Source organism: Oncorhynchus clarkii, chromosome 12, assembly GCF_045791955.1.
Source record: "Oncorhynchus clarkii lewisi isolate Uvic-CL-2024 chromosome 12, UVic_Ocla_1.0, whole genome shotgun sequence".
NCBI lineage: Eukaryota > Metazoa > Chordata > Actinopteri > Salmoniformes > Salmonidae > Oncorhynchus > Oncorhynchus clarkii.
The window spans coordinates 59,758,417-59,786,281 of NC_092158.1; the positions used below are offsets into that span (position 1 = coordinate 59,758,417).

Consider the following 27,865-nt stretch of genomic DNA (forward strand, 5'->3'; position numbering starts at 1 on the left):
TGGATCATTGTCTTGTTGGAAGACAAATCTCCGTCCCAGTCTCAGGTCTTTTGCAGACTCCATCAGGTTTTCTTCCAGAATGGTCCTGTATTTGGCTCCATTCATCTTCCCATCAATTTTAACCATTTTCCCTGTCCCTGCTGAAGAAAAGCAGGCCCAAACCATGATGCTGCCACCACCATGTTTGACAGTGGGGATGGTGTGTTCAGCTGTGTTGCTTTTACGCCAAACATAACGTTTTGCATTGTTGCCAAAAAGTTACATTTTGGTTTCATCTGACCAGAGCACCTTCTTCCACATTGTTTGGTGTGTCTCCCAGGTGGCTTGTGGCAAACTTTAAACAACACTTTTTATGGATATCTTTAAGAAATGGCTTTCTTCTTGCCACTCTTCCATAAAGGCCAGATTTGTGCAATATACGACTGATTGTTGTCCTATGGACAGAGTCTCCCACCTCAGCTGTAGATCTCTGCAGTTCATCCAGAGTGATCATGGGCCTCTTGGCTGCATCTCTGATCAGTCTTCTCCTTGTATGAGCTGAAAGTTTAGAGGGACGGCCAGGTCTTGGTAGATTTGCAGTAGTCTGATACTCCTTCCATTTCAATATTATCGCTTGCACAGTGCTCCTTGGGATGTTTAAAGCTTGGGGAATCTTTTTGTATCCAAATCCGGCTTTACACTTCTTCACAGCAGTATCTCGGACCTGCCTGGTGTGTTCCTTGTTCTTCATGATGCTCTCTGCGCTTTTAACGGACCTCTGAGACTATCACAGTGCAGGTGCATTTATACGGAGACTTGATTACACACAGGTGGATTGTATTTATCATCATTAGTCATTTAGGTCAACATTGGATCATTCAGAGATCCTCACTGAACTTCTGGAGAGAGTTTTCTGCACTGAAAGTAAAGGGGCTGAATAATTTTGCACGCCCAATTTTTCAGTTTTTGATTTGTTAAAAAAGTTTGAAATAACCAATAAATGTCCTTCCACTTCATGATTGTGTCCCACTTGTTGTTGATTCTTCACAAAAAAATACAGTTTTATATCTTTATGTTTGAAGCCTGAAATGTGGCAAAAGGTCGCAAAGTTCAAGGGGGCCGAATACTTTCGCAAGGCACTGTAGCTTCCATACTGAAGTTACATTTCTTGGACCAGGTTAGAAATTACGCAGCATGTTAGGATAATAAACATAGCATGTTATGAAACTGAGTGATCCTGAGTGGCTCAGTGGTCTAAGGTGCTACATTGCAGTGCTAGAGGTGTCACTACAGGCCCAGGTTCGATCCCAGGCTGTATCACAAGCACAATTGGCCCAGCGTTGTCCGGGTTAGGTGAGTGTTTGGTTGGGGTCATTGGAAATAAGAATTTGTTCTTAACGGACTACTCAAATATAACAAAAGCAGGAAAGAGTTAGGGTGAGCGAAAGAGTTAGGGTAAGCGAAAATGATCTCCTAACCTGCTAGAGACAGTGTACTGTCAGCAGGGTGTGCAGTTCCCGTCTGCGTTTCCCTCTTTGCACAACCGCTTTTTTTATACGGCGGCACCGTCTGGGGATTGGCGATGTGGCCTGTCAGTGAATTAGCCCACTCTAAATATTAAGCTACTGTAGCCTAGTATTCAGAGGGTGTTCTAATTTACTGACAAGCCACAGTGCCAATCCCCAGACAGGGGCGATGCGTAAAAAAAGTGATTGTGCCAAGAGGGGAAATCTGAGCCAGACAACGAGACAGTGAGGAAGAATAACCAGTCACTAGACTGTCACACAAGGACGCGCCAGGATCTGATCGAGGCAAACAGCGCCCCTGTGTCTAAGTATCTGTAGCCCATGTATCTGATGCTATCTGCCCCAAAATAATATGACTTCATACTCTTTTTTTACTGACAACCCACAGCGCCAATCCCCAGACAGGGTCGGGGCGTAAATAAAAGTGATTGTGCTGAGAAGTGTAAACTGAGCCAGACAACGAAACAGTGATGATGAAAAAGATAACCAATCACCAGAATGTCACACAAGACCGCGCCAGGAGCGAGCACGTGTCACTGCGTGTTGAAACGGTCAGCAGCGGGGTCCAGACAGCAACCTCAAAACCTTCCCTAACAGGCGGTTGGCGGGGAAGGCGCGGTTCCACAAACCCACAATGGTCGATATCCCGCTGCTGGGAGACGGAGGTGGACAGAACTACACTCATTTCAATCACCATCATCCGCTTCAGCATCAGCAACAGCGGCAGCAGCTCCACCAAACCACCCACACCATCAGCAGCAGCAGCCAGCATAACCCGACATCCCAGCTGCAGCATAACTTTCCATGCGATAACAGGCCCAGCAGCAGAGTCGCGACATCTACCTCGACAACGGTGGGGAGTGTGGCCCCAGCATCACTTTGCCTTCAGCAGACCGTCAGCGGTGGCACCACGGTGCACCGGGACCCCACCTATACGCCAGGACGAGCGGCGCTCAAACATGAATCACCTGATTGCGTTTACAGGATAAGCTCAGGTATGTTTTAAAACTGGTTGAGAATGTGATATGAGCAAAGGTGAAGGCTTTATTTTGGTGTTGGACTAGACTAGATAATGACGCCTATTGCCTCTGCACTTAAATGGAATGAAATAAATGTTAGAAATACCTTTTTCAGTTTAGTATTTAAAAACTTTCCAATGTTATTACTCAATATTAGTGTGTCCATAAGACACGAGTTTTGAAATATGCCATAAGTATTTAGCCATATCCAGACCTTACCTTATTAGGACATACATTTGTTGACCTACAACCGTTTTTGATTGACTTTTTTTCTATTGATTTGCCACAAGTAGGCCTATTGTCGGTGTATAGGCTAAAATTATGAAGATACCATAATAAAATAGACACAAGACATCATGGTTTAATTTGTTGTTTTATCAGTCGAGCAGAGAGGAGTAGCCTAATTTATTTACCAAGGTTAAGAACGGAAAGCAATCCCTGCCTCTTTAAATCCCATTCTATCTCTCTCATATCTCCATTAATCTCTCCCATTTCTCCATCATTTGCTGTGATTGATATTATGCATTGCTGAGAATGAGCAGTCATGATTGATTATGCCTACTATATGCATGTGTGCACAAATTAGTGATAGAGTTGTGCAGTTGTTGAAGTGTGTTTGTTTCAGTGTTCGTGTTTTATGCTTTGTGTATTTTTTTTCCTTCAGAAACGCCACTGCTTTTGAGCATTATGAACCTTAATAGATGCAAGGGGGACTTTAATAATATATATAATTATGACGGTTCAACACATTAAATGCTTCAGCTTAGGTTTGGTACATTCCCCTGTTCAAATAAATCATAAATCAATTCCAAAAGTCTCCCTGTAGTGTTTGCATTCAATTAGCATACAGCAATAAATTAACTCTAAAATTCCATCTCGAGTGCGAATTATACCGTGACATTCGGGGGGGCTCTGTTTTTTTTCCACAAGACCTATTCACGTGCACAATTTTTTTTGTTATGGGCTTTATAGTGAAGACATGTCATTTAACTGTAAAAATGGATTACCTTTTAATGTGCCTTGAACACAACCGATCATTATGCTTTCATCTGATTGTCAAACAAATCACTTCAAAAAGGGTTCGTCTACTCCAAAATAAGCATTTGAACAGTGCACTGTGCACCACCATGAATGGAAAGGGACATTACAAACACCAATAAGTGTCATGAAATTCAGCCTACAAAGTGGAGTGTGTTCACAGCTGCCAAGGGAAGCCATGCTTCCCCAAAATGCTAGTGATAAGAAAAGAAACAAAAGTATAAACAGCGCCCGTGTCTAAGTATCTGTAGCCCATGTATCTGATGCTGTCTGCCCAGAAATAATATGACATGACACATATTAAGACAGAAGGGTGCTGTTTTGCTTGCTCGGATGCTTGCTTTGGTGAGGTTCATTAGTCTTGCTATCAGTGGGTGTCTTTGTCAAAATTATCAATATATGCCGAGACGACCTATCAGACTTTAAGGGGGGATATTTGTATTTGCTGCCAAGGCAGCAGCTACTCTTTCTTGAGTCCAGCAAAATTAAGGCAGTTATGAATATATTGTAATGTTTTTAAAATTGTGTAACAGATTAATTGTGTGCCCTCAGGCCACTACTCCACTACCACATATCTACAACACAAAATCCGTGTGTATAATGCGTATGTTATCGTGTGTCACGTCGGTATGAATGATTCGGGAGACAGGTGCAGGAATGCGTAATCGTTTTTTTTATTAAGCCCCAAATTACGGCGTGCCGTGTAAAGGCGCAGGACGAAGACCAAACCAAAACTATACAAAAACACAGGGTTGAAACAAACAAAAGAGTGAGGAGTACCTCGAATAAATAACACACTCACAATGATTAACACACAGGAGACCCGTAATCATCTGCGCAATCCACAAGGGCAGGAAAGCCCAAAACACACAGCACAGGTACTCACACGCACCAATGGACATTGTAACAATGATCGACAGGACAATGGTAAACCAAGGGCATACATATACAATTACCAATCACTGGGAATGGGGGCCAGGTGTGCGTAATGAATGTTCTGGAGAGATCCGTGACATTGTGTGTGTGTATGCATGTGTCTGTGCCTGTGTTTGTGTCTCTTCACAGTCCCCGCTGTTCCAGAAGGTGTGTTTTATAAATAAATAAAAATCTGATTCTACTTGCATCAGTTACTTGATGTGGAATGGAGTTCCATGTAGTCATGGCTCTATGTAGTACTGTGCTCCTCCCATAGTCTGTTCTGGACTTAGGGAATGTGAAGTGACCTCTGGTGCCATTTCTTGTGGGGTATGCATGGGTGTCCGAGTTGTGTGCCATTAGTTCAAACAGACAGCTCGGTGCATTCAACATGTCAATACCACTCATAAATACAAGTAGTGATGAAGTCAATCTCTCCTCTGCTTTGAGGCAGGAGAGATTGACATGCATTGTTAGAGCTCTGTGTACATCCGGCTGGCCCTGTTCTGAGCCAATTGCATGTCCCGCTTTGTGGCACCTGACCATACAACTGAACAGTTGCTACAAAACTAGGCCTTGTAGGACCTACCTTGTTGATAGTGATGTGAAGGCAGAGCTGCACTTTATTATGGACAGACTTCTCCCCATCTTATAGCTACTGTTGTGTCTAGTGATGCACCGATATGACATTTTGGTCCGATAGCGATATTTTCCTTGCAAAAAAAAGCGATACCGAAAACCGAAATTTAAGATTTAAGTTGCCTTTTAAACTTTAAAATACAGTTAAATTAGAGACACTGAATTTCAGTGCAAAAGACGTCACTACAGTCCCTGGATCAAATCCAGGCTGTATCCCATCCGGCCGTGTTTGGGAGTCCCATAGGGTGGCACACAATTGGCCCAGCGTGGTCCGGGTTTGGCCAGGATAGGCCGTCATTGTAAATAATAATTTGTTCTTAACTGACTTGCCTGGTTAAATAAAGGTTAAACACACACACACACACACACACACACGCACACACACACACACACACACACACATACTAAAAAGTTATCTTGTTTGCATTTAGGTATTAGAGGTCAACCGACTATGATTTTTCGACGCCGATACCGATTATTGGAGGATTTAACATTTTAAAAAAGCCAATACCGATTAATCGGCCATTTTTTAAAATGTATTTGTAATAATGACAATTACAACAATACTGAATGAACACTTATTTTAACTTAATATAATACATCAATAAAATCAATTTAGCCTCAAATAAATAATGAAACATGTTCAATTTGGTTTAAATAATGCAAAACAAAAGTGTTGGAGAAGAAAGTAAAAGTGCAATATGTGCCATGTAAGAAAGCTAACGTTTAAATTCCTTGCTCAGAACATGAGAACATATGAAAGCTGGTAGTTCCTTTTAACATGAGTCTTCAATATTCCCAGGTAAGAAGTTTTAGGTTGTAGTTATTATAGGAATTATAGGACTATTTCACTCTATGCCATTTGTATTTCATTAACCTTTGACTATTGGATGTTCTTATAGGCACTTTAGTATTGCCAGTGTAACAGTATAGCTTCCGTTCCTCTCCTCGCTGCTCCCTGGGCTCGAACCAGGAACACAACGACAACAGCCACCCTCGAAGAAGCGTTACCCATGCAGAGCAAGGGAAACAACCACTCCAAGTCTCAGAGCGAGTGGCGTTTGAAACGCTATTAACGCGCACCCCGCTAACTAGCTAGCCATTTCACATCGGTTACACCAGCGTCATCTCGGGAGTTGATAGGCTTGAAGTCATAAGCAGCGCAATGCTTGACACACAACGAAGAGCTGCTGGCAAAACGCACGAAAGTGCTGTTTGAATGAATGCTTACGAGCCTGCTGCTGCCTACCACCGCTCAGTCAGATACTTGTATGATTGAATGCTCAGTCAGATTATATGCAACGCAGGACACGCTAGATAAACTAGTAATATCATCAACCATGTGTAGTTAACTAGTGATTCTGATTGATTGATTGATTGGTTTTTATAAGTTTAATGCTAGCTAGCAACTTACCTTGTCTTACTGCATTCGCATAACAGGCAGTCCTTGTGGAGTGCAACGAGAGGCAGGTGGTTATAGCGTTGGACTAGTTAACTGTAAGGTTGCAAGATTGGATCCCCCGTGCTGACAAGGTGAAAATCTGTCGTTCTGCCCCTGAACGAGGCAGTCATCATTGAAAATAAGAATGTGTTAACTGACTTGCCTAGTTAAATAAAGATTAAATAAAGGTGTACTTTAAAAAAAAAAATTTAAACGGCTAAATCGGTGTCCAAAAATACCGATTTCCGATTGTTATGAAAACTTGAAATCGGCCCTAATTAATCGGCCATTCTGATTAATCGGTCGACCTCTATTACTTATGTCCCCATTACCAGTAAATCATAACCTATTTCTTTCACTTACAGTTGAAGTCAGAAGTTTACATACACCTTAGTCAAATACATTTAAACACAGTTTTTCACAATTCTTAACATTTAATCCTAGTAAAAATTCCCTGTCTTAGGTTAGTTAGGATCACCACTTTATTTTAAGAATGTGAAATATCAGAATAATGGTAGAGAGAATGATTTATTTCAGCTTTTATTTCTTTCATCACATTCCCAGTGGTTCAGAAGTTTACATACACTCAATTAGTATCTGGTAGCATTATTTAACTTGGGTCAAACGTTTTGGGTAGCCTTCCACAAGCTTCCCACAATTAGTTGGGTGAATTTTGACCACTTCCTCCTGACAAAGCTGGTGTAACTGAGTCCGGTTTGTAGGCCTCCTTGCTCGCACATGCTTTTTCAGTTTTGCCCACACATTTTCAATTGGATTGAGGTCAGGGCTGGACTTTGTTGTCCTTAAGTTGTCCTTAAACCATTTTGCTACAACTTTGGAAGTGTGCTTGGGGTCATTGTCCATTTGGAAGAACCGTTTGCGACCAAGCTTTAACTTCCTGACTGATGTCTTAAGATGTTGCTTCAATATATCCACTTAATTTTCCTTCCTAATGATGCCATCTATTTTGTGAAGTGCACCAGTCCTTCCTGCAGCAAAGCACCCCCACAACATGCCACCCCACTGTGCTTCACGGTCCCCCATTTTCCTCCAAACACAACAATGGTCATTATGACCAAACAGTTCTATTTTTTTTTCATCAGACCAGAGGACATTTCTTCAGAAAGTGCGATCTTTGTACCCATGTGCAGTTGCAAACCGTAGTCTGGCTTTTTTTATGGCGGTTTTGGAGCAGTGGCTTGTGGTTGTTCTGGGATTGATTTGCACTTTTCGCACAAAAGTACATTAATCTCTAGGAGACAGAACACGTCTCCTTCCTGAGCGGCATGATGGCTGTGTGGTCCCATGGTGTTTATACTTGCATACTATTGTTTGTACAGATGAACGTGTACCTTCAGGCATTTGGAAATTGCTCCCAAGGATGAACCAGACTTGTGGAGGTCTACAATTATTTTTCTGAGGTCTTGGCTGATTTATTTTGATTTTCCCATGATGTCATGCAAAGAGGAACTGAGTTTGAAGGTAGGCCTTGAAATACATCCACAGGTACACCTCGAATTTACACAAATTGTGTAAATTAGCCTACCAGAAGCTTCTAAAGCCATAACATAATTTTCTGGAATTTTCCAAGCTATTTAAAGGCACAGTCAACTTAGTGTATGTAAACTTCTGACCCACTGGAATTGTGATACAGTGAAATATAAGTGAAATAATCTGTCTGTAACAATTGTTGGAAAAATGACTTGTGTCATGCACAAAGTAGATGTCTTAACCAACTTGCCAAAACTATAGTTTGTTAACAAGAACTTGGTGGAGTAGTTGAAAATGAGTTTTAATGACTCCAACCTAAGTGTATGTAAACTTCTGACATCAACTGTACTTGCTGTGCTGTTTCGTTGTTCATTTGTTCAGTCGTTTCATTCTCAATCGGGACTTCTATAGAACGTTTGAGTCTTTGCTATGGAACGGCGTTTGGGTCTTTGCATGTCAAAAAATATTTAACACTATTTGATGTATCAAATAACATTATTTGACGTGTCAATTAAGCTTGTTGACCAATTAGGACCTGAATATGACTGCACGTCACATAATAATTTTACGTGGTCATACATTTTTTACGTAAATGAGCCAAAGAGCTGAAGGCGGTCTAGAAGTGTTGGACTTTGTTGACAAAGACTTTCAAGATAAACTGGTTGAAAAAATGTGTTTTGTTTGCTCGATACTGATTCAATATGGTATTTAATTCCAAATAATGTGTTTAATAAATTGGAAGGTCTTCAATTTTTACTGAAATGTAATTATATTCCTGAAAGATTACCTGCTAAATTGGCTAGGTTTCACCAACAAGCTTTACTGGCCTGGAAAATATGTTTCCTGCACAATTTTTCCCCTCATAAATCTCTTTTGTGGAATAATTCAGACATAACTGTAAGGAATAAGTCATTGTTCTACCCCAGCTGGCATGAGAGGAATATTGACTTTGTCCTTGATATTTTTCCTTGATATTTTCAACAACAAGGGTAATATTCTCACATATGAACAATTTATAACATTGAAAGAGTTTCCAATACCTTTCAGAGAGTTTATTTCTGTGATCAAAGCCGTTCCCAGTGGTGTAACTACACTTATGAAAAGTCATCTTAATTTTGGGAATGATCACAAAGTTTATCCAGAACTCAGATTGGAAGGCGTGGGCTTACTTGAGAAATCTTGTTGTAATAAATATATAAGACAAATTCTTCATTCACAAAACCAACTTACACCGAGAGGAAAGTTTTTCTGGAACATGCTTATTCCTGACATTGTCTGGAAAAATGCATGGTTAAGACCTTACGAATACTGTATACCAAACAAAGTTAAGGAAGTGCACTTCAACATTTTGCATAAGATATATCCATGTAATTCTATGATGTCCACATTTGTGGCTATTGATGATATCTGCGTTTTCTGTGAAAAAGAAGGTGAGGCTCTGTCTCACTTGTTCTTTGAATGTAAATTTGTGTCCGAATTTTGGGAAAACCTTGCAAAGTACTTATTTACCATTATGAACACTGCCTATAATTTTAACATAAAATATATAATATGTTACTATTGCAATGATAACAAAACCACTGAAATGATTGTTATTTTTTTTATTCTTGTTGCCAAATACTTTATACACAAACAAAAATTTCAAAATGCTATACCAAAACTTCCAATTTTTCTGATTGAATTTAATTACCTTATTAAAACACTAACCCTAGTGAATAACAAAAATAATAACATCTTCATGAATCATTATAATAAAATATTTTCAGAGTGAATATAATTGCACTTAAATTGTTTCTTTTTTTGTATTTTATATTTTTTGTATGTTTGAGCATTGTTAATACCTGAGTTTGGTATGCTAGACATGTTTGATGTAGCAATGTAAGTTGATTTTTGTATTATGAATAATAAATAAAATAAAAAAATAAAAAATAAACATTTTTTTACGTAGTTATTACACATTGATTACACTATCACTCGTATTTCATATGTCACAATGATTCATCGATACGTATGCTACGTTGCTGGTAAAGTTGTCTCACGCACCTACAGTGCTGGTAATTTTTTAAAAGCTAGCTAGCTCATGGATGCAAACAGTGTTCTTCCCCCAAAACATAGCAAAACGACCTAATCTGTTTCAGTAGCTAAAGGTAGTTAGCTAACTATATAGCTATATATATAGGTGTCATCATCTAAAATAACCCTCATTTGTAAGACAGTTCTTATTTTGTTAATGGTGGTCGGACCCATCTATGTGAAGCTAGCCATAATAAGGGTTAGCCACAACAGTGAACTTTGCAGTCAGCCTTCAAATTAAAAGTATGGCATAATTCTACTATTTGTATTCATTTGCATCACTGTCAATGACATACTTTTATTTTGAAGGCAAACCGCAAATTCCACTATTGTGCCTAATCATTATTGTGGCTAGCTTCACAACACAGAACCTGATCCGGTCACGGCTCACTAGCTAGATGAAGCTAGCTGGCTCCTTATAACGTTAGCTTTGGGCAACAGGGTTAAGTAGCTGGCTAGCTATTTATTTTCATGAAATTATGTTCAATTTCAATAGGCAAGCAACAAGTGGCAACCCAGCTAATACTTACTCACAAGGATTCATAAATCATTGCTAAGAATAATGAAAAGAACTGCAGTTTCTACTAGTCATTGTTTTCAGGCAGGTTGTATTGGTGCTAGCTAGGTACCAAGCTAAAGCTAGCTACCCAAGAAGTTGCGGTTGAACAAATTATGGTTTATTACCAACGCGGTATTGAAAACACATCGTTCATGGCCGGTGTTTGCAGACTTTTTTGTACATCTTTGACAGTGCTACTGTATCTTTTTAGACACGCAAAGACCCAAATGGCGTTCCATAGTATGAATGTCGTGAATCTAATAGCAGTGACGCTATTACTGTGTAACTCCGGTAGGGCAGCATCTGAAAAATAGCACACTTGGTAGTGTGTACCAGTGCTCGACCAGTCAGTGACAACCAACATCACCCACGACAGAGACCGGTTGATTGTCAAGGGCAATGAATTCCATTATCTTAGCTTTAATGGATTTCGCTTTTGAGTTGTCTCTCTGAAATTCTTACTGTTTCAAATGACTGCTCGACTTGTTGACTGCTCGATCCACACAGCAGACATTGTGGGCTAAGTTATGAATGCTGTGTGCACGTGTAGCGACAAATTTTACGTGGCGTCATTACATCATATGTATACGTTAAATAGGTATACACTTCAGCTTTGACATTGGTTTTGCAAATTTACCTATACCGATGTTGGCATTTTTAGCGAATATCGTCCAATTCATATATGTTCACCGATATATCGTGCATCCCTAGTTGATAAAGTTCTGAATTGACAAACACAAATATATATCAGTAATAACAATACTGTCAAACAACTGACAAGGTAATGCAATCTTAGGTCTGTTCAGCAAACCTCTAATGTCAGTTCTGACATGTTTTTACCGTGACAGTTTCAATCCAGGGTTACTCCAAGCAGTTTAGTCACCTTAACTTGCTCAATTTCCACATTATTCATTACAAGATTTAGTTGAGGAATGAATTGTCCCAAATACAGTGCTTTTAGTTTTAGAAAAATTTAGGACTAACTTATTCCTTGCCACCCATTCTGAAAATCACTGCAGCTCATTGTTAAGTGTTGCAGTCATTTCAGTCGCTGTGGTAGTTGACGTGTATAGTTGTTAGAGGAATTCTAAATTCCTCTGTATTATTTCCCAATCAGAATTAATTACTCTGTCAATGCATTCTATGGGATTGTAAGACCCAATATTTTTTATAAGAAATGGACAGAGCCCCGGTCTTAAAAGTCAGGTAACAGCGTTTAATTCAAGAGAGTACTGGTACATACACATTTTTCCACAGGTTATAAACTGAAAATGACGTCAGCGTTTTCTAAATGTTCTATCTCTTCATGACACTAGTAGAGAGGCCCTATAGTTCTCAAGCCTTCCCTCCTCGCCTGAAGCCAAGGTCAGTCAGTATAAATCAGCATTCTAGACAGTCTGGAGATAGTCCGTCCCTGCAATCTGGAGATAGTTCATTCATTTGTACCAAGGCACTGTTCTAAACTCCTGACTATATTATATACAATTGGGAATGGGAGCAAGAGAGAAAATTCATATATGTAACGTACATAACAGCATTTGGACTAGTCAGTCCTGATTGAAATGTATACATAATTAGTCATCATTGATAAAAATTCCCTTAACAATAGTGTTGAGTCATTGGCCATAGGTCATTGGCATGTCATTAGTAAAGATTGCCACTGCTTTTGAGCAAAAGCAGGCAGACTGGTTTCTCAAATAAAGAGTAGGCATAGAAAATACAAAATTATATATTTCTATAGGAACCAGGGTAAGGGTAATTTCCATTCCAGTCGATTCAGAAAGTAAACCTAATTCCAAAACAGTGAATTTCAGTGTACTTCCTGAACTGAATGCAATTCAAATGGAATTGACCCCAACCCTGATAGGAACCTTGTTCTGCATCCCAAATCCCTTATATTATTTTTTTTTAACCTTTATTTAACCAGGTAGGCCAGTTGAGAACAAGTTCTCATTTACAACTGCAACCTGGCCAAGATAAAGCAAAGCAGTGCGACAAAAACAACGCAGAGTTACACAACAAATGTACAGTCAATAACACAATAGAAAAATGTACAGTGTGTGCAAATGTAGAATAGTAGGGAGGTAAGACAATAGAGGCGAAATAATTACAATTTAGCATTAACACTGGAGTGATAGATGTGCAGATGATGATGTGCAAGTAGAGATACTGGGGTGCAAAAGAGCAAGTGGATAAGTAACAATATAGGGATGAGGTAGTTGGGTGTGATATTTACAGATTGGCTGTGTACAGGTACAGTAATTGGTAAGCTGCTCTGACAGCTGATGCTTAAATTTAGAGGGGGAAATAAGACTCCAGCTTCAGTGATTTTTGCAATTCATTCCAGTCATTGGCAGCAGAGAAGTGGAAGGAAAGGTGGACAAAGGAAGTGTTGGCTTTGGGGATGACCAGTGAAATATACCTGCTGGAGCGAGTGCTACGGGTGGGTGTTGCTATGGTGACCACTGAGCTGAGTTGAGGCGGGGCTTTACCTAGCATAGACTTAGATGACCTGGAGCCAGTGGGTTTGGCGACGAATATGTAGTGAGGGCCAGCCAACGAGAGGATACAGTTCGCAGTGGTGGGTAGTATATAGGGCTTTGGTGACAAAACGGATGACACTGTGATAGACTACATCCAGTTTGCTGAGTAGAGTGTTGGAGGCTATTTTGTAAATGACATCACCCAAGTCAAGGATATGTTGCATAGTCAGTTTTACGAGGATATGTTTAGCAGTATGAGTGAAGGAGGCTTTGTTTCGAAATAGGAAGCCGATTCTAGATTTAATTTTGGATTGGAGATGCTTAATGTGAGTCTGGAAGGAATGTTTACAGTCTAACCAGACACTTAGGTATTTGTAGTTGTCCACATATAAGTCAGAACCGTCCAGAGTAGTGATGCTAGTCGGGCGAAAGAGTGCGGGCAGCAATCGGTTGAAGAGCATGCACTTAGTTTTACTTGCATTTAAAAGCAGTTGGAGGCCACGGAAGGAGTGTTGTATGGCATTGAATCTCATTTGGAGGTGTCCAAAGAAGGGCCATATGTATACAGAATAGTGCCGTCTGCATAGAGGTGGATCAGTGAATCACCAGCAGCAGGAGCAACATCATTGATATATACAGAGAAGAGAGTCGGCCCGAGAATTGAGGCAGTCATTTGAGAAGCTAAGGCTATTGAGTCTGCCGATAAGAATGCAGTGATTGACAGAGTCGAAAGCCTTGGCAAGGTCGATGAAGACGGCAGCACAGTACTGTCTTTTATCGATGGCGGTTATGATATCGTTTAAGACCTTGAGCGTGGCTGAGGTCTACCCATGACCAGCTCAGATGGCATAGTGGAGAAGGTACGGTGAGATTTGAAGTGATCTGTTTGTTAACTTGGCTTTCAAAGATTTTAGAAAGGCAGGGCAGGATGGATATAGGTCTATAACAGTTTGGGTCTAGAGTGTCTCCCCCTTTGAAGAGGGGGATGACTGTGGCAGCTTTCCAATCTTTGGGGATCTCAGACGATGCAAAAGAGAGGTTGAATAGGCTAGTAATAGGGGTTTCACCAATTTCGGCAGATAATTTTAGAAAGAGAGGGTCCAGATTGTCTAGCCCAGCTGATTTGTAGGGATCCAGATTGCAGCTCTTTCAGAACATCAGCTGTCTAGATTTGGGTGTAGGAGAAGCGGGGGGGGGGGGGGGGGGGCTTGGGCAAGTTGCTGCAGGGGGTGCTGAGATGTTGGCCCGGGTAGGGGTAGCCAGGTGTAAGGCATGGCCAGCCATAGAAAATTGCTTATTGAAATTATCGATTATCTTAGATATATCGGTAGTTACAATGTTTCCTATCCTCGGTGCAGTAGGCAGCTGGGAGGAGGTGCTCTTATTCTCCATGGACTTTACAGTGTCCCAAAACCTTTTGGAATTAGTGCTACAGGATGCAAATTTCTGTTTGAAAAAGCTAACCTTAGCTTTCCTAACTGACTGAGTATATTGGTTCCTGACTTCCCTGAAAAGTTGCATATCGCAATGGCTATTCAATTTATTTAACTAGGCCTGCCTTGTTCAGGGACAGAACAACAGTTTTTTACCTTGTCATCTCAGGATTCGATCTTGCAAACTTTCGGTTACAAATCCAACTCTCTAACCACTAGGCTACCTGCCGCTCTAATGTAGAACACCACAGGGTGTTTCAATGCTCTTCAAGGGCAGTCATGTCTGGGGGGAACCAATCTGTTCTTAGTTCGACATTTTTTGAATGGGGCATGCTTATTTAAGATGGTGAGGAAATGTATTTTAAAGAGCAACCAGGCATCCTCTACTGATGGGATGAGGTCAATATCCTTCCAGGGTACCCGGGCAGGTCGATTAGAAAGGCCTGCTTGCTGAAGTGTTTTAGGGACTGCGGACCCTTTACGCACGCGGGCAATGAGGCAATGATCACTGAGATCCTGGTTGAAGACAGCAGAGGTGTATTTAGAGAGCAAGTTGGTCAGGATGATATCTAAGAGGGTGCCCATTGTTATGGATTTAGGGTTGTACATTGTAGGTTCCTTGATAGTATGTGTGAGATTGAGGGCATCTAGCTTAGATTGTAGGACGGCCGGGGTGTTAAAAGCATGTCCCAGTTTAGGTCACCTAACAGTACGAATTCTGAAGATTGATAGGGGGCAATCAATTCACATATGGTGTCTAGGGCACAGCCGGGGATCTATAACAAGTGGCAACGGTGAGAGACTTGTTTCTGGTAAGGGGGATTTTTAAAAGTAGAAGCTCGAATTGTTTGGGCACAGATCTGAGTAGTATGACAGGACTCTGCAGGCTAACTCCGGCCCATTTGGCAGTTCTATCTTGTTGGAAAATGTTATAGTTAAGGATGGAAATTTCAGGATTTTTGGTGGCCTTCCTAAGCCAGGATTCAGACACGGCTAGGACATCCGGGTTGGCGGAGTGTGTTAAAGCAGTGAATATAACAAATTTAGGGAGGAGGCTTCTAATGTTACCGTGCATGAAACCAAGACTTTTACTGTTACAGAAGTCAACAAATTAGAGCGCCTGGGGAATGGGAGTAGAGCTAGCGGCTGCAGGGCCTGGGTTAACCTCTACATCACCAGGGGAACAGAGGAGGAGTAGGATAAGGGTACGGCTAAAGGCTATAAGAACTGGTCGTCGAGTGTTTTCGGAACAGAGTTTCGTAAGAAGCATTTCAAGGTCCTGGAGTGGCCTAAGCCAGTCTCCAGATCTCAAGCCCATAAAAAATCTTTGGAGGGAGTGAAAGTCTGTGTTGCCCAGCAACAGCCCCGAAACATCACTGTTCTAGAGGAGATCTGCATGGAGGAATGGGCCAAAATACCAGCAACAGTGTGTGAAAACCTTGTGAAGAAGGGAGAACTTGCACAATTGATGGCTGACTAAATAGTTTTTTGCCCCACTGTATGTGTAATTACTGTCACTGAAGGTTTGTCTTTACTACCTTTTATTCTCTAGAGATAATTTCTCATCCCATTTTCTTACTTCGGCTAAAACAGTTAAAGACAAAGAGTCTTTGTCAAGGAATTAGACATTCTCTGTATTTTTCCCCAAGCTTTTTGTATGTCAGACAGATTCCATATTCCACCTTTGTCAACAATGACAATATTTCTTTATTATCTCTTGCCTATACTTTGAAATGGTTCTTCATATCACTAGACAGTGAATTTTAAATATCTTTCATGCTCACAACCGGAGGAGCTGTTCCACCCTTTTCCAGAGTGATTTTCCCACTTAACAATGGCATTATATTAACTAAAAAGTTGTATATAATATATATTTCTATGTTTATATATTTATATATTTATTTAACCCCAAAATATATCCCTTTTGAGGACTCAAACCTCTTCTAGAACACAAATTGTTTATGTAGAGCCTGGTTACCAATAAAAATGTATGTTCACTTCAAAAAGCTTGTTGAAGGCATACATTAACCACATGTGTAAAGATTGCTACTCAATTAGCAACTCCCTTCTATGCAACAAGAAGGTTTCACAAAAAGAAAGGACTCTAACCTTTTAATAGAGGACTTAAATCCCTATAATAGAGAACAATGGACTTGAACCTTATACATCACAGATACATATCACTCATTGCATGCACAAATTTTACCCTGATTTGGTTCTTTTAAAATGATATTGGGTCTACACTCACCCAGCACTTCTGCCATCAATTAGGAGATTAAGAGTTGACTCCCAAAGTGGATTGCGCTCAGCCTTCTCTCTTCCTTCTGGATCAACAGATTTGATTTGTTTTTTCTTGTTGTTGTTCAGACCAATTTACCCGGGTCACGGCACCAAATGTTAGCAGTTGATGTCATTCTTCAATAACACAGACCCCAAAGCAAGGGGTAGGAAAATAGGTAAATTCAAAGATAACACATCATGCGGTGAGGTAGATGTTCATGCTCCCCTGTCCTCAATGATTCTCTCCACAGAACAAAGGGACAGGATGTAGTTTTATAACCCAGCCCTAGCCTGTGGATGACCAATTACAATTCCTTGCAATAAAACTGGACCAATAGCCAAATAACAAGTATCCTATTTCAGATTCAATGCATAAACAATTTGGTCCAATGAGAACTTGCCATGTAGCTATGAGTCCCGGACTGAAATTCCTCCCATGTCTCTGACCCATTGATATTACAGAAAAAACATTATTTCCATTGATCGTTTATGCTAGTCCTCTCATCCTCTGCGTTGTGCTTATCTTTAAAATATTCTTACAAACCTCAGGAGGAGGAGGGGGAGGACATCAGCTTACATAAAATCAAATGCATTTGTCAAAAGTTCTCAACAGCAACCCAACACTAAAAAGGTCCAATGTAGCCGTTTTTATCTCAATATCAAATCATTTCTGGGTAACAAGTAAGTGATTGCTTTCAATTAAAATGGTGAAAAAGGAATAAAAATAGCTTCTTAGCAAGAAATAATCCGGGTAGCCAGGTAGACTTGAACCCTTTATTTGTATTTATTTTTCACCTTTATTTAATCAGGTAGGCTAGTTGAGAACAAGTTCTCATTTACAATTGTGACCTGGCCAAGATAAAGCAAAGCAGTTCGACACATACAACATCACAGAGTTACACATGGAGTAAAACAAACATACAGTCAATAATACAGTAGAAAAATAAGTCTATATACAATGTGAGCAAATGAGGTGAGATAAGGGAGGTAGGCAACCAAAAAAAAGAAGAAAAAAAAAAGTTTGTGTTAAAAGGTTAAAGTGCAGTATCAGCTGTGAGTCATCTGCTTTAGCAGTGTGTGCCACTGAGAAGCAAGGTTGACAATGATAGCCTGACTGCTATTTGCCAAATCTATAAGGTCCTACTTTTCTTTTCTTTTTTTTTTTTTACAATATACAAGAAACGTATTTTTCCCCATAAAAGCACATGGATGCGTGTGAAACTAATAAACAAAAAACCTTGGGATTGACCTATTTTAAGAAATGCCATTGGTTGGTAGATATGAAGTCGAAGATCTTTTATAGGCCAATGAAGAAGTTGTGCCTGGATATAATCAGTACCATCTGTTGAGGTTAGCATAGGGCTAACGTGTGCCATGTTATCTGATGAGACCAGCTACAATTTAGCGTTCTCTCACATGAATTTTAATCTACACTTTTCATTGGCATTTTGTGCATGAGAACCCATTGGACTTTCAATGCTTGCTTATGTTCTCAAGTATGGCCCCAGTATTTTCAAATAAAAAAGAAACAACAAATATCTTCTTAGCAAGACCTATTTTGTCAAGCAACAATTTCTCTAGGACCGTCAGGGAGTGGTCTGAGGGGAGAGGAGAACATTGAAAACTAACTGTTATTGGCATAGAGGTTTGGAACTTTCTTATTGGTCTATCAACTAATTCCAACCGCATAGTGTGGAAATATATATAAAACACAGAAAAAAATATATGTTTTTGACTGCATTAGGCCTTTAAGCCGCAAATAGGAACCAGAGGCAGCAATGGCAAGAAATAGACAAGTACAGGCCTAGACATTGAGGTCTGACTCATCTTCCTTTACAAGAGTGCAATTGAATAGAGGGACCCTGTACTATTGTAAAAGATGGTAGAACATTTGAAAGAGGAAAAGCCAGATAGAGAGTGGGAGAACGTGGGTGATGAGGAAGCCAGAGCAGCGATGCAGAAACCAGTGTAGCACAGCTCAAATGGTTGACAGAACCATTTAGTAACGATGCCCCCCACGGCCGGAAACAGACAGGCTTCAACAGGATGTTGCACTGTGACACCTTTATACAGAATCTGAGAGTCAAGTAGAGGTGCCTGAGAAAGGGATAAAACTCAAGCAATCCTACAGTAGTATGATAAACAACCGATCTAGTCGATGCTGATCTTAGTTTTTTGATCCATCAATTCAATGCCAAGTGAAACAGGACAAGTAATTCAGGACAAGTAAATCAGGACAAGTAATTCAGGACAGTGGAAATGTAGAAATGTGCTCAAAAAGTTGATGCCAAAATATACTGATTGACTTGAATGTCATATTGAATGCCTTGGCTATCATTGTGTCTTGACTCCTCTGCTTCTAGAAAACCGTCTCATCTTGGATGCTTTCGCACAGGAGTGTAGCCGTGTACTCACTCTCCTCAACGATGGCCGGTTCGTGGAGCCCCAAGATCCTCTGCCCTCCTCCGTTACCTCCCACATCAAGCAGGAGGAAAGCTGCCTCTCTAGGCCTGGGGGGGAGTCAAAGCCAGACGCGGGTCAAGTGGGTCACTGCCCCAACCTGGGCAAGCCACAGCCCAGGGAGAGCTCCACCGTTGATCCTGATGATGAAGCACAGCACAGTCACTGGAGCCAAAAACAAACATAGCCATCTTCACAAAGTCCCTCCAGAGCTACCTGTTCACCGGGCCCCAGCAGCCCCACCCGGACCTGGGCCTCGAGGGAGAGCGAGTCCCATCGGCCGAGTTTAGGGTGTCACCCAGCAATAACCTTGGGGGCTGGAGCTCCCCAGCCCCTTCGGAGTCCTATGGCCACCCCTCGTCCACCCTGCCGGAGGAGGAAGAGGAGAGCTGCTGCCCTCGCTGTGTGGAGCTGGAGCAGGAGATGCTGTGTCTGCAGAAGGAGAATGAAGAGCTGCGCAACAAGCTGGACAACATACCAGGTACAGTACGGGGCTTTCGGGATAATAGAGCACAGTAATGGCAATTTCTACAATTTATGCAGATTCATGTGAGATGGTGACTTGGTATGTGGATACGAAATAAGCACCACGTCAGTCTTAACTTAAGTGAGACAATGTGCTCAATTTGCTGCCCAAGACAAAACACTCAATGGATTTGGGCTTTTACCCTGTGACTCAGCATACATGTGGCTAATAATTACACAATAATGACACAGCACCAACACAATGTGGTGTTGTACATTACTTTTCATGTCAAGATTAAGTAAATCACATTGTTGCTGTGACTTTTGTCAGACGCACAATTTACAATGAAATATTTTTATTGGGTTTTATAAATGAAGCCCTTGATCTCCTTCCAGCTCCCTGCCAGACTGTGCTGGACTTCTTCAAGACTGTTCTCCAGCACCATAACCAGTTTATACAGCCCATGTCACAGGAGCAACAAACCGAGGTAAGCAAGCAGTTTGTCAGAAAACACATGTTTTTATAAAAATAAATACTCTTGGTCTGTTCCAGTTCTGTCAGATACTGTACTCTACTGTTTGATACTGTATGTTTCAGTGGTCATAATGTGTATATTATAGATGTTACATAACAAATGCAAAATAAGACACCAGGGTGAATTTCTATATCTAAATAGCGCTCTCTCTCTCTCTCTCTACAGGAAGAAGAACAGACAACATATGAGGTTTGTGTTTTCAAGATGTGTTTTATGTAACTTAATGACCCCTCAATTATTTACTGTTCTGCGCTATAGTTTGAATCAGAGTTCAGTTATTTGTGACATTGTATTTTTGTCATTTGGGCTAGTTGGTTTCACATTGCCAAATGTCAAACTAACTAAAATGCCTAAACAAAACCATGTGTCCTTTGTTTATTGGAGAAAAATGCTTAAATCTATCTATGATTCTCAAGAAGCATATCTTGTCCCAAACTTCGTATTACTTTTTTTTGGTCTTCCAACATGCGTGAGGAAACAGAGTAATAGCCGCTCTGAGACATGAATAAGCTATAGTCAGTAGCCTGTATCCCCAGTATAGCTCCCTAATCTGCATCATATGCACTGCTACTCAATGTTTCAGAGAAAGTTATGGTACTGTGTGCATTTCATAAAATGCTGGCAGTCAAACCAGCAATACTGCCCATCTCTGGTTCTTTTCTTGTGTTTGGTCCAGACTGCGTTCAAACCTGCAGCGAACCGCACCATGGTCTGAATGGAATCAGACCAAACCCCACCCTTTTTTTAGCAAACCACGGTTCATTGTTTAGTGCGCTCCCAGGTGCCAATAGTGTTCACACCAGTCTAAACTAAGGGGGAGTTCAGAAAATCCGCATAAAACCACTTTGGTGTGAAAGCCCCGTAGTTTTTGTCTTTAAGGAATTGGCCTTAATCAAATATCACCTAAACACCTGTGTTGCTTTCTCAGCATGAGAATTATGAAGAAAAAATAAATTTATGGAGCTGGTAGTTTTGCTTCTCATTGTAAACATAAGAGTACATTAACTAATAATTAGCATTTATGCAACATCAGAAGAATGTTGTTTTTGACATTCCAGAAACCTGGTGACTGGTTTTGATTGGACTGCTCCCATACTGCCACAGGCTTTAGGGTTAGGGAGAAACAAAACCCTGCAGAGGAAAATGACAGAGTAATCTACGTTCAGGACTGTTGTTGCCACCATGGAGCATCAGTCAGAATGCAAATGAGGAGATTGCACAGGAATCCAGGTTTAGGAGTATCACACACACAGTGGGGAGGGTTTGTAATGGTGATTTTGTAGGGCTAGTAAGGCCGGTGGCAAGGTTACCAAGGATGTCTTAGGAGTTGTGGCTTGTAAGGCCTTGAAGATAGGATGTGGATAACAAGGCTGTGGTAGTCTGGTAGGGAGATACAAAAAAGGACACATTAGGAACATAACATTTAAATGTACAGACATTACAAAGTAGTGCCAGGTGACTATAGGGAATAGGCTTAACATACAGTGGTTGCTCCACTAAAAGTTTTGCGATTATGCTGTGCGACTTTGAGGTAATTTGTGGTTTAGTACGGTACCCTGCGTCACCACTTCATTGCTCCAGACCAGCGCAAGGGGGGAGTTAGAGCACTGATTTTGCTTTTGGGTCCTACTGTGTTTCTAACTAACAATGAATGGGTGACAGAAACCTAAATAGGAACTGATAATTGTGCACGACTTCAGTATTACTTACTAAAACTGTTGTTACACTAAGATTTGTATTATTTTATTTTGTTAGGATTATTTTTCTCTTACTGTAGTACTGTAGCCCTCTTCCGACCACTCATGTTATACAGTGCCTGAGTGGCGCAATGGTTTAAGACACTGCATAGCAGTACAAGCTGTGTTGTTACAGATGCTGGTTCAATACCTGTGCCGGCCTTACCTGGGAGACCCATGAGATGACTGTAGGTTTTTGGTTTCTCTCCCTCTAAAAACAGAAAGAAATGATTCTAAATAACAAACTGGCTTTATTTACAAATTAGTAACAATGTCTCACCCCATGTTAAAGAATGGCCTTTTTCACACTCGTTTTACGTTATTTGAAAATATACAGTGCCTTGCGAAAGTATTCGGCCCCCTTGAACTTTGCGACCTTTTGCCACATTTCAGGCTTCAAACATAAAGATATAAAACTGTATTTTCTTGTGAAGAATCAACAACAAGTGGGACACAATCATGAAGTGGAACGACATTTATTGGATATTTCAAACTTTTTTAACAAATCAAAAACTGAAAAATTGGGCGTGCAAAATTATTCAGCCCCCTTAAGTTAATACTTTGTAGCGCCACCTTTTGCTGCGATTACAGCTGTAAGTCGCTTGGGGTATGTCTCTATCAGTTTTGCACATCGAGAGACTGAACTGAATTTTTTTCCCATTCCTCCTTGCAAAACAGCTCGAGCTCAGTGAGGTTGGATGGAGAGCATTTGTGAACAGCAGTTTTCAGTTCTTTCCACAGATTCTCGATTGAATTCAGGTCTGGACTTTGACTTGGCCATTCTAACACCTGGATATGTTTATTTTTGAACCATTCCATTGTAGATTTTGCTTTATGTTTTGGATCATTGTCTTGTTGGAAGACAAATCTCCGTCCCAGTCTCAGGTCTTTTGCAGACTCCATCAGGTTTTCTTCCAGAATGGTCCTGTATTTGGCTCCATCCATCTTCCCATCAATTTTAACCATCTTCCCTGTCCCTGCTGAAGAAAAGCAGGCCCAAGCCATGATGCTGCCACCACCATGTTTGACAGTGGGGATGGTGTGTTCAGGGTGATGAGCTGTGTTGCTTTTACGCCAAACATAACGTTTTGCATTGTTGCCAAAAAGTTCAATTTTGGTTTCATCTGACCAGAGCACCTTCTTCCACATGTTTGGTGTGTCTCCCAGGTGGCTTGTGGCAAACTTTAAACAACACTTTTTATGGATATCTTTAAGAAATGGCTTTCTTCTTGCCACTCTTCCATAAAGGCCAGATTTGTGCAATATACGACTGATTGTTGTCCTATGGACAGAGTCTCCCACCTCAGCTGTAGATCTCTGCAGTTCATCCAGAGTGATCATGGGCCTCTTGGCTGCATCTCTGATCAGTCTTCTCCTTGTATGAGCTGAAAGTTTAGAGGGACGGCCAGGTCTTGGTAGATTTGCAGTGGTCTGATACTCCTTCCATTTCAATATTATCGCTTGCACAGTGCTCCTTGGAATGTTTAAAGCTTGGTAAATCTTTTTGTATCCAAATCCGGCTTTAAACTTCTTCACAACAGTATCTCGGACCTGCCTGGTGTGTTCCTTGTTCTTCATGATGCTCTCTGCGCTTTTAACGGACCTCTGAGACTATCACAGTGCAGGTGCATTTATACGGAGACTTGATTACACACAGGTGGATTGTATTTATCATCATTAGTCATTTAGGTCAACATTGGATCATTCAGAGATCCTCACTGAACTTCTGGAGAGAGTTTGCTGCACTGAAAGTAAAGGGGCTGAATAATTTTGCACGCCCAATTTTTCAGTTTTTGATTTGTTAAAAAAGTTTGAAATATCCAATAAATGTCATTCCACTTCATGATTGTGTTCCACTTGTTGTTGATTCTTCACAAAAAAATACAGTTTTATATCTTTATGTTTGAAGCCTGAAATGTGGCAAAAGGTCGCAAAGTTCAAGGGGGCCGAATACTTTCGCAAGGCACTGTATATATCAGATGTGTAACACAAATAATGCTATTGATTTAATTGAGAAATTGAAAAATATCATAGTTCTCCATTACACATTGAGCATGAAGTTAACGACCTTGTTCTAACGCGTGAATGTCTGCACTTTGAAAGCATGAATGCACTTTTCATTACCCTGTTAGGGTATTAGGGTTGGGGTCAATTCCATTTAAATGTATTCAATTCAGGAAGTCAACTGTAATCCAATTCTAATTTTCCTTTTCCTTTCATTGCCTTTCAACGAGGAAAAAAATTGATAATACATTTCAGTTGACTTCCTCAATTAGCTGAACTGAAATGGAATTGAACCCTAACCTGATGGCTCTATGGCAGCGTACTCAGAGCTCATAACTAAGTTGTACCATTCTCACCAGTACTGGATGGTGGCACTTTAAATGGGATAAGAAATGGAATGGAATCAAACACATGGTTTGATACCATTCTGTTCAACCCATTCGAGACATTATGCACCGTCCTCCCTTTACTAGCCTCTTGTCATCCTCTTCCGTTCTCCGTACCCCTCCTCAGGGCAGTAAACAGCTCCTGGGGAACTACCCCCTCTTCTTCACCAACAAGCAGTGGGACGAGGCTGTGAACTCGTCCAAGAAGGACTGCCTGTCTTCACCACGGATGAGCTCAAGTACTCGTGCGGCTTGGGCAAAAGGAAGCTCTCGGTTCACTCAGGAGAGCCTGGACCGGAGAGACAGCCCCTCAAAACCCTGTCAAAGTTACCTGCCTCAGAGGTACTGGTGTTATTTCTACTGAAGAGGTGTACTAAAGCAACATGTATCCTACTAAAGAGATGTGTACTAAAGCAACAGGCATGGTACAGATATAGGATCTTAATTTGAGCCAGTTTGCTACAGCAGGAAAATAATCCTGAACCAACAGGAAATGTGAATTATTATGTGGACTACATTTTTGTAGGGGTTCATACAATTTTCATAAGGGAAAATCAAATCAGAAATTTCAAAGTGGAAATTACTAACTTCAAAAGCCTTTTTAAACCTCAAATATAGTACAAGTTTAAAATGTCATGCACTGCAGGAAAGTTCTACTGCAACAGGTGAACAGATTAAGGTCCTACATCTGTATTAACCCTAAAAGCGCCAACAGGATGTTGTTGTTTTTTACCCCAAATTAGTAATAATTGCAGAGACAATGTCTGTTAAGCAGTGACACTTTTTATTTTATTAACCTTTTGTTACACAATTAAATGGTTTAAATTAGCCAAAATAAGCATAATATTTATTTACGTACACATAAATAAAATCACACAATTCTAGTGAAATTTGATGTTGTATTTTTCATGTTTTGAACAGATTTCTTAAAATCAATTTCATCCATAGCCACTTGTTATGAACATTTGTCTGTTATTCATTTAAAAAAAATGGTGTTTCTGTGATACTCAGAGGCGGAGAAACTGGCGATTGAGCTAATCTGACATACCGATACGACCTAAGAAGGCCACCAATATGGGCGATATTAGGCAGAGATTGTGGATATAATGACGAAATGCTCATGTCTCCGCCCTAACAATGGCAGTCATTGTCCACAAAGCCGGAAGGTAGGCAAGATCAGGTGGGAACATTGTAGTCAAAGAGAGGGCAAATACAGTTGAAGTCGGAAGTTTAAATACACTTAGGTTGGAGTCATTAAAACAACATTTTCAACAATAGTTTTGGCAAATCAGTTAGGACATCTAGTTTGTGCATGACACAAGTCATTTTTCCAACAATTGTTTACAGACAGATTATTTCACTTATAATCACTGTATCACAATTCCAGTGGGTCAGAAGTTTAAATACACTAAGTTGCTGTGCCTTGAAACAGCTTGTAAAATTCCAGAAAATGATGTTATGGCTTTAGAAGCATCTGATAGGCTAATTGAGATAATTTGAGTCAATTGGAGGTGTACCTGTGGATGTGTTTCAAGGCCTACCATCAAACTCACTCAGTGCATCTTTGCTTGACATCATGGGAAAATCAAAAGAAATCAGTCAAGACCTCAGGAAAAAATTGTAGACCTCAACAAGTCTGGCTTATCCTTGGGAGCAATTTCCAAACGCCTGAAGGTACCACGTTCATCTGTACAAACAATAGTACGGAAGTATAAACACCATGGGACCACTCAGCCGTCATAACGCTTAGGAAGGAGACGCGTTCTGTCTCTTAGAGATAAACGTACTTTGGTGCGAAAAGTGCAAATCAATCCCAGAACAAAAGCAAAGGACCTTGTGGAGATGCTGGAGGAAACAGGTACAAAAGTCTCTATATCCACAGTAAAACTAGTCCTATATCGACATAACCTGAAAGGCCGCTCAACAAGGAAGAACCCACAGCTCCAAAACCGCATAAAAAAGCCAGACTATGGTTTGCAACTGCACATGGGGACAACGATCGTACATTTTGGAGAAATGTCCTCTGGTCTGATGAAACAAAAATAGAACTGTTTGGCCATAATGACCATCGTTATGTTTAGAGGAAAAAGGGGGAGGCTTGCAAGCCGAAGAACACCATCCCGACCGTGAAGCACGGGAGTGGCAGCATCATGTTGTGGGGGTGCTTTGCTGCAGAAGGGACTGGTGCACTTCACAAAATAGATGGCATCATGAGGTAGGAAACGTATGTGGATATATTGAAGCAACATCTCAAGACATCAGTCAGGAAGTTAAAGCTTGGTCATAAATGGGTCTTCCAAATGGACAATGACCGCAAGTGTACTTCCAGTTGTGGCAAAATGGCTTAAGGACAACAAATTCAAGGTATTGGAGTGGCCATCACAAAGCCCTGACCTCAATCATATAGAAAGTTTGTGGGCAAAACTGAAAAAGCGTGTGCAAGGAGGCCTACAAACCTGACTCAGTTACACCAGCTCTGTTAGGAGGAATGGGCCAAAATTCCCACTTATTGTGGGAAGCTTGTGGAAGGCTACCCAAAACGTTTGACCCAAGTTAAACAATTTAAAGGCAATGCTACCAAATACTAATTGAGTGTATGTAAACTTCTGACCCACTGGGATTGTGATGAAAGAAATGAAAGCTCTCTACTAATATTGTGACATTTCACATTTTTAAAATAAAGTGGTGATCCTAACTGACTTAAGACAGGGAATTTTTACTAGGATTAAATGTCAGGAATTGTGAAAAACTGAGTTTAAATGTAGTTGGCTAAGGTGTATGTAAACTTCCCACTTCAACTGTATGTGTGTGAACATCAGACACAACTCTAATATAAAATATATAATTTTGAGTTACAAGGTTAGTATACACGACTATTATCCAAAGATAGATTCCTCCATATCAAAACAGAAATTATGGTAAATGTTTCTAGTTTGTTGGCAACAAGTTTATTGAAAAAGTCCTAACATTTCAAAAGGATAAAAAAGTGTTTTGAATTTCTGACATTTTTGACCCCTTGGGACGCTTTTAGGGTTAAAGGGCAACTTGGTATGCTAACAAAGGTACAGTATGTTTACTACAGCAACATGTACACTCCCAAAGAGATGTGTGAACAGATGTTTGCAAAATCTCATTGTTTTCATTGTTGATTATTCATTAAAAAATAAAAAAAATAAAAACTCATCTTAACAAATATTTACTTGTCTCTGTTTTACTCCTCAGAGTTTATCCGAATGCACTGTGCCTCCTGACTGGTGGTCGCCTTCCGAGGAACAGATCAACAAACTATTCAGTGATGTGGTGGGTCATGCGCGCCAGGGTCGGTCCGTGGGGGAATGTGAGAGAAATTACAAGATTATGTTATAATTATTTTATTGCATCAAATGATTGTTTTATGCAGCA

At 40.5% G+C, this 27,865-nt stretch overlaps 1 pseudogene; it reads left to right on the top strand.

Moving 5' to 3' along the window:
- Positions 1 to 1,561: 1,561 nt before the first annotated feature.
- LOC139422493 (BEN domain-containing protein 4-like) lies at positions 1,562 to 27,829 on the top strand (annotated as a pseudogene).
- The last annotated feature ends 36 nt before the right edge of the window (positions 27,830 to 27,865 follow it).